Genomic DNA, 10,480 nt, shown 5'->3' with positions numbered 1-10,480 from the left:
TCTTGTGTATTTTCACAATTTTGAATCATTGCTCTTCACCATACATTTGTTTATAGACTGTTTACCTTGTTTATATGAAGCCTTAGTCCTTAGGTTATTTCAGTAGATAAGACTTATGGATTTATAGTCACCAATGCCTGTCATCTCTATAGTTACATTAGTTAGGTTATCCAGATTTGCAAATACATAGGTCAGATGGACAGGTAATCTTCAAACACTTCATAGACCTAGAGAATATGGCATTTAAATAACTTAGAATTCTGTTGACGTGAGACAAAATTGCTCCTGGCTGCTCCAATTTGATCCCAAGAGAATGTTCAGCTTCTAAGACATTTCCATTTGGAAGTTTGTCTTCTTGGTACAAAATGGCCTACTGGGCAAAGAACTGCCCTTGCCTTGATGGCTGACAGTACGAATGAAATGCTGTCATTCCTGAACAAGCAGGACTCAAGGAAAGAGACCACTGTACTCTGCCAAGACAGGGTAAGATGGTCTTTCAGAATTCCAGCTTCTGAAAATGGTTTGTCAGATACTCTAGGCCTGTAGCCAATGTGAATGCACCAACAATGCTGAGAAACATTAGGTGACTGTCCAGGCTGCCAGCTGTCTCTGTCTACTCTTGCAAGACTCCTGAAAGTTGCTTGAATCCATCTTCCATTTCTCAGGTACCATTATGTTCCTTCTCAGGTCTTTGATGGGATTGAAGACTAGCAGTTATAGTTACAACTTAGTATATATAATATCTTAGATAGAACATATTAAGTATTAGATTCAGGTTCTTTAGGATAGGACACCTTTTGGAATGCTCTTTATAACATGCCATTTACCTATGCTCTATACTTCTCTGGATTTATTATGTGTTTCTTGCTTGATATTGTTTGCATTGGTTGTAGTTCCATCTTATCTAGGTCATTATCACTCATTATTCCTGGAAAATATTTGATAACCATTCCTTTGTATATAGTCTTGTTCTAGTTTAGAACCTTCTTATTTTGACAAAAAGGGGGAGATGTAGTGGGTAGCCATTCCAGCTTGGATCTGGAAGTTCCAACCCCATTGGGACTCTGGCAACTGTCACGCCTATAAGGTGGGGCCAAGGGAGGCGTCTGGAGACTCAAGACCTGGATGGGTGAGCGCTTTCTATTCCTGGACCCTAAATGGCGAAGGTTGACTGAGAAGAGCTCCAGAGAACACCGCTGCACTGCAATTCACCTTCCTCAGACCTCCACGATCTACCTATCCCTTCATTTGTAAGTCACCCACTAAATAAATCTTCCTTTTAACTACGTGGAGTCGCCTTATTAATTTCACCAATAGAAAAGGGCAGATGTCTACTTAGAACTGAAGAGGTCACATGGCAGATCATGTCTCCCTAACTCATTCCTCATAGTTTAATTAGTCTGCTTTTCCAAACAAACCAAGACCAACTGCCTAGGGCAGGTGCCTCCAAAACCACTAGATTGGGTCCTTCCACATGAATAATTAACCAAGAAATGGCCAAGACATAACTACATGCCAGTGAGTTGGAGGCATTTTCAAAGTTGCAATTGCTTCTTCCAGGATGAACCTGGTATATATAAAATTGCCTAAATATTAACCAGAAGACTTGAGTTTATTAATGAATATACAATGACTTATGTATAGCTACCTATCACTGGACCAAACAGCAAGTCTCTCCTATAAGCTCTATCAGGCATCATCTTTATCTTCTTTCACATCTGTGTTCCTTCTAGAAAAATATTAACTCTTTTCTTTTTAAAATATATCAATTGCCTACAGCTCTTCTATGTTATGTACAACCAACTGGTCACTTCAAAACACATAGACATATGATCAAAATTAAATCATTACATTAGGTGTGATATATTATATATGTATAACAATATAAATGCATCCCAATTTTATATATACATACATAACATATACATTTATCTATTATATTTGTACATATATAAGATATGTAAAAATTCTTATGAATTTGGGAAATGAGGACCACAAGAGGAGGGAAGTAGCAAAACAGAGAGACGGTACAATGTAATGATTACAATATTTGTGTAGGAGTTTCTCAACACACTAAAAGGGAACAAATTAAAAAACCTATCAAACAACATATAGCTAGAGAGTTCATATTAGACCATACAAAGGAAACAGGAATTTGGACTTAGAAATTGGTGTATGCCATTGCTCAAGGCTAACTTACTAAAGTAGAAGTAATTTATTCTTTACTTAACTCTAACCAAGCAATTTAAAGACCAGCATGACAAAAACTTCAAGTCCTTTAAGAATGACTATCATAGAAGACTAATTGTTTTATTACAATTTAAATGAGTTGGATGAACATAATACCTTAAATAAGAGTAAAAATACATAGAGTATAACAAAATTAACTTTAAATTTGTATCAATAAACTAAAATCCATAGCAATGTAAAACACTTTTAGAGAAGTTGTTGCTTTTTAAAAGTAGGTTCAACAATCTACCCTTTTATCCTATAAATCTATATCAAACAGCTCATGCTGGAGAGGAGGTAGAGTAAGGGGAACTCTCTTCCATTGCTGGTGGGAGTGGAAAATTGTACATTCTCTTTTAAAGTCATTGTGGAGGTTACTCAGAAAACAGGAAATCAACCTACAAAAAGACCCAGCTATACCACACTTGTGCATATACCCAAAGGATGTGCAATCATACAACTATGATATTGTTCAACTATGTTCTTAGCAACTGTATTTATAATTCATGGAGAATTGCTTAGTCTTCCTGCAGCTTCATAGGCCATGGTTTGTTGATAATCATGGGAGACCTGCCCCTTCCTAAACAGAAACAGAGAAGGAATGATTTGAAGGGAAGTTGGGGGCATTCCTGGGAGGCAAGGAGGAATGGGAAACTGTGGCTTGAATGTAAAAATATACATGAGTAAATTTATTTTAAAATGAAAAGAAAAACAAACAAACGAAAAACCAAATCTTGTCGAACACTCCGGGCATGGATACGCTCATCTATCAATAGCAGCGTTCTCTCATACCAGCCAAACACGTCATGCCTTCAGTTCCAACCTACTTGTCCCACTTTACTACTCCATGTTCCCCACATCTCCATTAATTATTTGTTCATCATAATGGCATAGGGAACTGGGGAGTGTCATGCAGTATATCATTTTGCCCAAACAGATTTAATTATTGATAATGTACATTGCAATGAGCTGTTGGTCTGGTTTAGGGCCTCCTCATTGTGTTACACCATCAATACTGGACCCTCACGTAGACACATCTTGGATATGTTACTATCACTCACAGTCATGGATATCCCATGACTAGGTTCTGAAGGACCAGCCCTTTTCACCTTCTCCACCAACTCACACATAGGGCCAATGTTGGGGTGACCCAACTCAAAGCCCTAGATTGGGCCTCAATGGTAGCTGAATTATTCAGTGATGGTCTTTGCTGTGCCTTTTCCCACCACAGAGGTGATGGGCAAGGGGCAGAGCCAGTCCTGATCTTCCTCCTTCCTCCCACACCATTCTGTAAACATATCTTATAAATTATGACCTAGTGTGTATGTATGCATGTGTGGCTGTGTGGTTACACAATTTCAAAGAACATTTGAGAAAACTAGAGAACAATGTTGCAGAATTACTTTTCTACTTCTGATATATGTGGGTAACAGAGACAATTTGATCATCAGGCTTATATGATGAACAATGTATATTTTTACCCATTGTTATCTCATAATGCCACCATTCCCTTTTGTATATTTATTTACTTTATTTACAATTATTTGTTGTGTATGTCATCTGTGAAAATTTCTACACTTCCTTCTTGAATAAAGTTGTTTTTATTACTTACTCTTCAAAATTATGTCATCAGGGCTGGATAGATACTTCAGTAATCAAAAGTACTTAGGAATACTTAGAAAAAAGTACTTAGAAGAATGGCATGTGTTTCCTAGCACTTACATTAGGTAGTTCAAATTGTTTCATGACTCCAGATTCAGGGAACTGACACTCTGCAAACCTCAGTGAGGACACACACATCCAAATTCACACATACACACACAGATTCATACTCCTCTGATTATGAACAAACATATACAAAAATAAAAATAAATCTCTTGAAAATGATTTCATTAACTACAAGTTTCTAGGGCATCGCATACTATCTGAATGCCCATGTAAACCATTCTTTCTCTCTCGCCCCCTCCATCTCTATCTTTCCCACTCCCTCTCTGCTTCCCCACCCCAGTCTCTATGAGATGATTTATGCTCCTCACTCTGTTCATTGATGTGATTATTAATAATGTCATGTAACCTTTATTCATACCATCAATTCTTTTCAATCAATTCTTTTCACTCAACATGTTTTGGTACTGATGGGAATCATTCATCCCAACGTCATACAAAATATCATTCTTCCCATTTCCGTCATGTAACCCTTCTGTCCTCATAGCACACTTCACCAGGAGGCAGGTATTTACTTGTTTGCTTTTTGAACATTACTCCTTGTTAACACATAGATTTTGTGGTTGTTTTTTTTTTAGATGCAGCCATTAGGTCTCATCACCTGATAAACATCAATGAAAATGTAACAAAAATAATAAATATCCCGTCTGACTATTATGGTGCCAGCCTTCAATCACAACATTTATGAGACATATTCAAGTGGATCAATAGTTCAAAACCATCCTCTGCTACATGCCAAGACTGAGACACCCTTATTGACATACCCTTTGGAATCCCTGACTCCAAATAAACACATATTTTTAATATCACTTCCAAGTAAGAATCACTGTTAATTATCTGCTACATTTATGATATTGGTTATTTTTGTGCTTGCAGTAACAGAGTTTGGCCTTTTTTTTGTTTTACAGATCTGTTGTGTCCTAGGATGGCCACAACTGCTATGTGAACTGGAAAATGACACTGGATCTTTGGTCTTCTCAAGTAACTTCCTCCTGAGTTTTAGTATCACAGATGGATGCCATCACAATTGACTTGGCTTTTACCTTTTCTTTTGATGTGCATAGGTAGGTTTGTTTATGATTGTATGGATACAAATGTGTGAATATGGTTGTTCTTCTGCTAAAATTAGAGTGCAGAAGAGAAACAACCACATTAGGTCTATTACATGTTGGTCAACTACTCCTGAACATGAAGACTGAATTGAAATGATTGATATATCCAGTGTCACTGCATTGAAGAAAACTGATTTTCCTTCTCCCAGAAGGTATAAATGAGAGCTGAGTTGTTATCCTTTAGCTTATTGGATAGATTTTCATTCATTCATTCACTCATTAATTCATTCATTTAAAAAAACAGAGCAAAACAAATTACAATATGTTGAAATAGTATTATCACATCAAAGCTGGACAAGACAAACCAACAGAAGGAAAGAGCACAAGAGAAGGCACAAGCAGAGACTGACATGTTCACACATTCAGGAAGCCCATAACATCATTAAACTGGAAGCCATAAATTATATGCAGAAATCTAGTGCAGAGTGGAGAGGCACTATGCATGATGTTCCAGTCTGTGGGACTTATGAGCTTTTCTTGTGTTGATGTGGAAGGCCTTGTTGTTTGCTGTCCTCCCTCTTCTCTGGTTCTAACATTCTTTCTTCTTCTGAAGAGTTCTCTGAGATATAAAGTGAGAGATTTGGTAGAGACACATGATTTAGGGCTGATTGTCCAAGAGCATTTCAAACTCTCTGTGTTGTCTATCTGTTTGTTCCCCACTGCTTTGAGAGAAAATTTATCTAATGATGACTGAACAAGTGACTAATAACTGAACATAGCAGAACATCATTAGTCATCATTTTTCACAATATTTTAGACCAGTATTATTTGGTTTTACCCCAGTCTCTTGTCACCAAAGCAGTGTCTGGAATGCATCCCATCTCATGTAGTGGGCCTTAAGTAAAATCTGTTACTGGTTGTTTATTGCCATGAGATTTGTGGTATCATTGGCCTATCTTATCTTGCACGTTTGACTATGTAAATGAATGTTTCATGTTCTAATTGCCTGGTCCCAAATAAACAACACAGAGACTGAATGTGAATTATGAAAGATTGGCTGATAGCTTAGGCATTTTACTAGCTAACTCTTACCTTTAAATTTATACATTTCAGCCGGGCAGTGGTTGCGCACGCCTTTAATCCCAGTACTTGTGAGGCAGAGGCAAGCGGATCTTTGTGAGTTCGAGGTCAGCCTGGGCTACCAAGTGAGTTCCAGGAGAGGCGTAAAGCTACATAGAGGAACCCTGTCTTGAAAAACCAAAAAAAAAAATTACCCATTTCTATTAATCTATATATTGCCATGTGGCTTCTGACTTTACCTGACCTCTAGTATGTCTTGCTTCCTGGGTGGGTGGCTAGCATATCTTCTAAATCCACCCTTCTTCCCATCATTCAGAGTTTGGCTTTTCTCCATTACTCCCTTCCAAGTTACTTTTCTATCAACTATTTATTAAGTAATGAGACTAAACATATACATATTATAAAAAAGGATTGCTGAAAAGCAGACACCATTGTAGATCAAAAGATTTGTGGCTGGCTTCATGTGGTTTCAACATTTCTCTTTTGATAGTGTGGGAAGCACATTGCTGTATCAAAGATCTAGGAACTAGAGGTAAAAGCTCTAGGTAGTCACCAGTCAAGCATCTCCATGTTCAATGAGTTCTGAAGGTATTGTCCTCAAGATTGTGTCTTTGTAGTCAGTTTGTAAAGAGCAACCTAGAAACTGTGTTGTTTACAGGTTTCAATAATGTCTCTTTGCCAAAAAATAAATTAGATTTAATCTAATCAAAGTAAAAGAAAATTCCTTTGTTGTCTAGAGATAGACATTTAGAAAACCATCTCCACCATTATTATTTCATAGTATTTAGATGGTATTCATATGTATGTACATTCATATTTATATTTATTATTCATTTATATATTGTATAATTTATAAAATTTATAAATAATTGACCTGGGTTTTCTTCTTTTTCTTCTATTCTTAATATTAAACATTATTTTCACAGTGTCCTAGATATCCTGCGTGTTTTGTGCCAGGAAAATTTTAGATTTAACATTTTCTCTGACAAATGTCTGCATTTCTTCTACATTGTCTTCAATGCTCTAGTTTTTCACATCTATTTCTTGGACTCTATTATTGAAGTTCATCTCTGTGGTTCCTGTTTGAGTTCCTAAATTTTTCTTTTGCATTTCTTTCAATTTTTTTTTTTGGTGACTAATAATCTTTCCATTTTCAGGTCTTGAATGCTTTTGTTTTTATTTCCTTGTACTGCTTACGTTTTTACAGATTACTTTATGAAATTTATTATTTGTTTTTTAATGATGTCTATCATCTCCACCCAAACATTTTAGTATTGTTTTCTTTTTTCCATTTATTTTGGAATATTCAGAGCCTGTTGTAGTATATTTGGTGGGCTCTAATGAAGGTATACTGTCCTGAATGTTATTGACTGTGTTTTTAGGCTGGTGTCTAGGCATCTGGGATTGGGGAAATTGTAATTCTACATGCTGATATCTGATCCTGTCTTTGCTGGGTTGGTATTTTCTTCCTTAAATTCTGTTGCTCTGTCTGGTACTTAGGATAGTGTGTTGGCTATGTGTTGCCTGGTAAAAAAATTCTTCAGGAATCCTGGCCACTTGCAGTTTCAGGTAAAATGTCTCCACTTTTACAATGCTTACATTTAGGATTGGGAATGATCTAGGAGGAAGGCATAAGAAGATCCCTAGAAGGGAAGATAAGAGATTAATCCACAGGAGCTACTTAGTTAGTTACCTGGGAATGGGACCACTGAGTGAAGTCAGATCACAAGAGAAGGTTTGAAATCAAGCTGTGAATCAGACTGAAGATTGGACTTGGAAGAATGGAAGGAGAGATCAAGAACTGCAGTTAGTCTACTTGTTTCCTGATTAGACTGGGCAGTAAGTGCTTAGATAGTATCTCCTTGATTTCATCATTTGCTAATACAAAAAAATGAGTAGGTGGAAGAACTTTGGTTGTTAAGATCTGTGTTATCTACATGAGACAGGGACATATGTGGGAGGAAGGCTGCAGCAGGTGTTCCACATAGAGCTTGAAATACTACTAGGAGATTTGACGTGGAGATTCAAATGAAGAGGTGAAGATCTGAATTTAACCTGTTTCCTTGCCTAGGTTGTTTTGGATGTTTTTAGGGAATACTTGATTGAGTTGAGGTATGGGGCAAATCCTTGCATTGTGGTAAGGATGTTAGCAGGGATCTCAGACATCCACTAGAGATGTTGGTGGCTGAGGCAAGTGCTCTGCTGCAGAGCTGGGGGTAAAGCTGTGGGATTGGACTCAAAGGAATAAGGAAGAGTGAAGATCTGTATTTAGGTTATCTCTTCTTTGGCACAGTGGTTGGTGGGTTCCCAAGGAGGCCTCATTGGAGTTAAAAGTTGAGACAGTACTCCGAGTTTGATTATTGAGTTTAGAAAATTTGTTGGATTCAACCCAGATGAGGGCGATAACACAGATTATTCTCTGGCATAAAAGAGGATGAGACAGGGGAATTGGAGCTGTAAAAGCACAGGAATAGGTAAAAATCTTCAGTCAGCCTACCTGCTTCCCTAGCAGGTATTCAAATCTTAAAAGGTCTTATTAAAGCTGGATGGTGGTGGTATATGGCTTTAATCCCAGCACTTGGGAGGTAAAGGCAAGTTGATCTCTGTGAGTTTGAGGCCTGACTGGGTTACTGAGTGAATTCCAAGAAGCATGCAAAGCTACACAGAAACCATGCCAGAAAAATTAAAAAAATATATCTTATTAATAAAAATCCATTAGCCAGATAATGGGCTAAAAGCTGAAAGATCAGAGAAGCAGAGAAAGCCACAGCCAACTTCACCTCACCAACTGCTCAGCCAGTCCTGAAAGCCTCTGAGTCATAAATGTAAAGGCATAGGCCAAAAAGAGCCTCTAGTTTCTGTCTCCTTGTAACTTGTAGAACGTTCTTCATCTTGACATAATACATCCTGGGATTAAAGGCATGTGTACTTCCTCAACAAAGGCATGAGATCTTAAATGATAGGATTAAAGGTGTGCACCATCATTATCTGGCTCTGATTCCTCTCTGAGACTGAGTCAGTCTTCTGTAGTCCAGGGTGGCCTTGAGCTCACAGAGATGCAGATGAATCGTTTTGTAGCTGGAGAGTTCTCCAGTCCTGCTTGGCCTAAGGTCAGGACAAATCTCTCTCACCTGCCAGTACTGCAGCTGCTTAGAACCAACTGAGTAAGCACACAGAGACTTATAGTGTTTACAAACTATATGGTCACAGCAGGCTTTTTCTTATCTAATTCTTATATCTTAAATTAACCCATTTCTATTAGTCTATAAATTACCATGTGGCTTGTGGTTTAGTGGTACCTTACATCTCGCTTGTCATGGCAGCAGCTGACAGTGTCTCTATGCCTTAGCCTTTTAATTTTTAGAAATCTCCTCCCTCCTTTTCCCACCTATACTTCCTGCCTGGTTACTGGCCAATCAATGTTTTATTTATTAACCAATCAGAGCACACATTTAACATACAAAACATTTCACAGCATCTCTGCCTCCCAAGTGCTAGGGTTAAAGGTGTGTGCCACTACTGATTGATCTAGTGGATGGCTCTGCCCTCTGATCCTCAGGCAATTTTTATTAGGGTATACAATATATCACCTCATTTCCCCATTTTGATGTAAAGTAATAAAAGAATATTATAACTAATATAATAATATTATATTCAATAAGTATAATAGTATATACAATATATCCAGTCAAGAATTACATTAACATTGTCAAGTCCATTAACATTGGACAGATTCAGAGAAAGTATTCCATTATTTATTCCATTTTGGTGAGTCCAGAATATTGTACCTAATTCACTTAATATACTAACTTTTATTACCAACTGAATATTCTCTTTCAATGACTTTCAAACATATACACTTTATACCTATTTAGTGAGTTTCTTTTCTCAATCATTTAACAAGTAAAACTATAACTATCTAGTCTTGAACTCCCTCAGAGACCCAAGAAGGAAGTAATATTTACTAAGTAAGCAATAAGTGCAAGCAGGCAACTTCCAAAAAAATGTGAGAAATGACAGAAACTGATGGCTGCTTGGATATTCACCCAAGGTTTCTCAGTTGTGGTATCCATCTTTGGCTCACAGGCCTAGTATTTGGGACAGAGTCATCCATGAAGCAGAATTTTCAAAAGTGCCTTCTTACCTTGTCTATGCAAGTTTCAGCAGTCCTGTCTTTTGTGTCCTCCTTGTCCATTCACACAGTCTGCTGTCAGCAGTTGAGGCAAGGGCCCTTTCTTACCAAGTGACTAACATTTTGCAACAAAGGAAGTAAACTCTATAAGGAGTTATTAAGTGGCCCTCATCTTCTCTGAAGTAGATTAATGCTGCCAGGGGTACACATGTCTCAGAGATATGAAACAGAATATATGTTACTAAAACATCACAAATACCAT

Source organism: Peromyscus maniculatus, chromosome 1 (assembly GCF_049852395.1).
Source record: "Peromyscus maniculatus bairdii isolate BWxNUB_F1_BW_parent chromosome 1, HU_Pman_BW_mat_3.1, whole genome shotgun sequence".
In the NCBI taxonomy this organism is placed as follows: domain Eukaryota; kingdom Metazoa; phylum Chordata; class Mammalia; order Rodentia; family Cricetidae; genus Peromyscus; species Peromyscus maniculatus.
Note: the sequence above shows the minus strand (reverse complement) of the source record.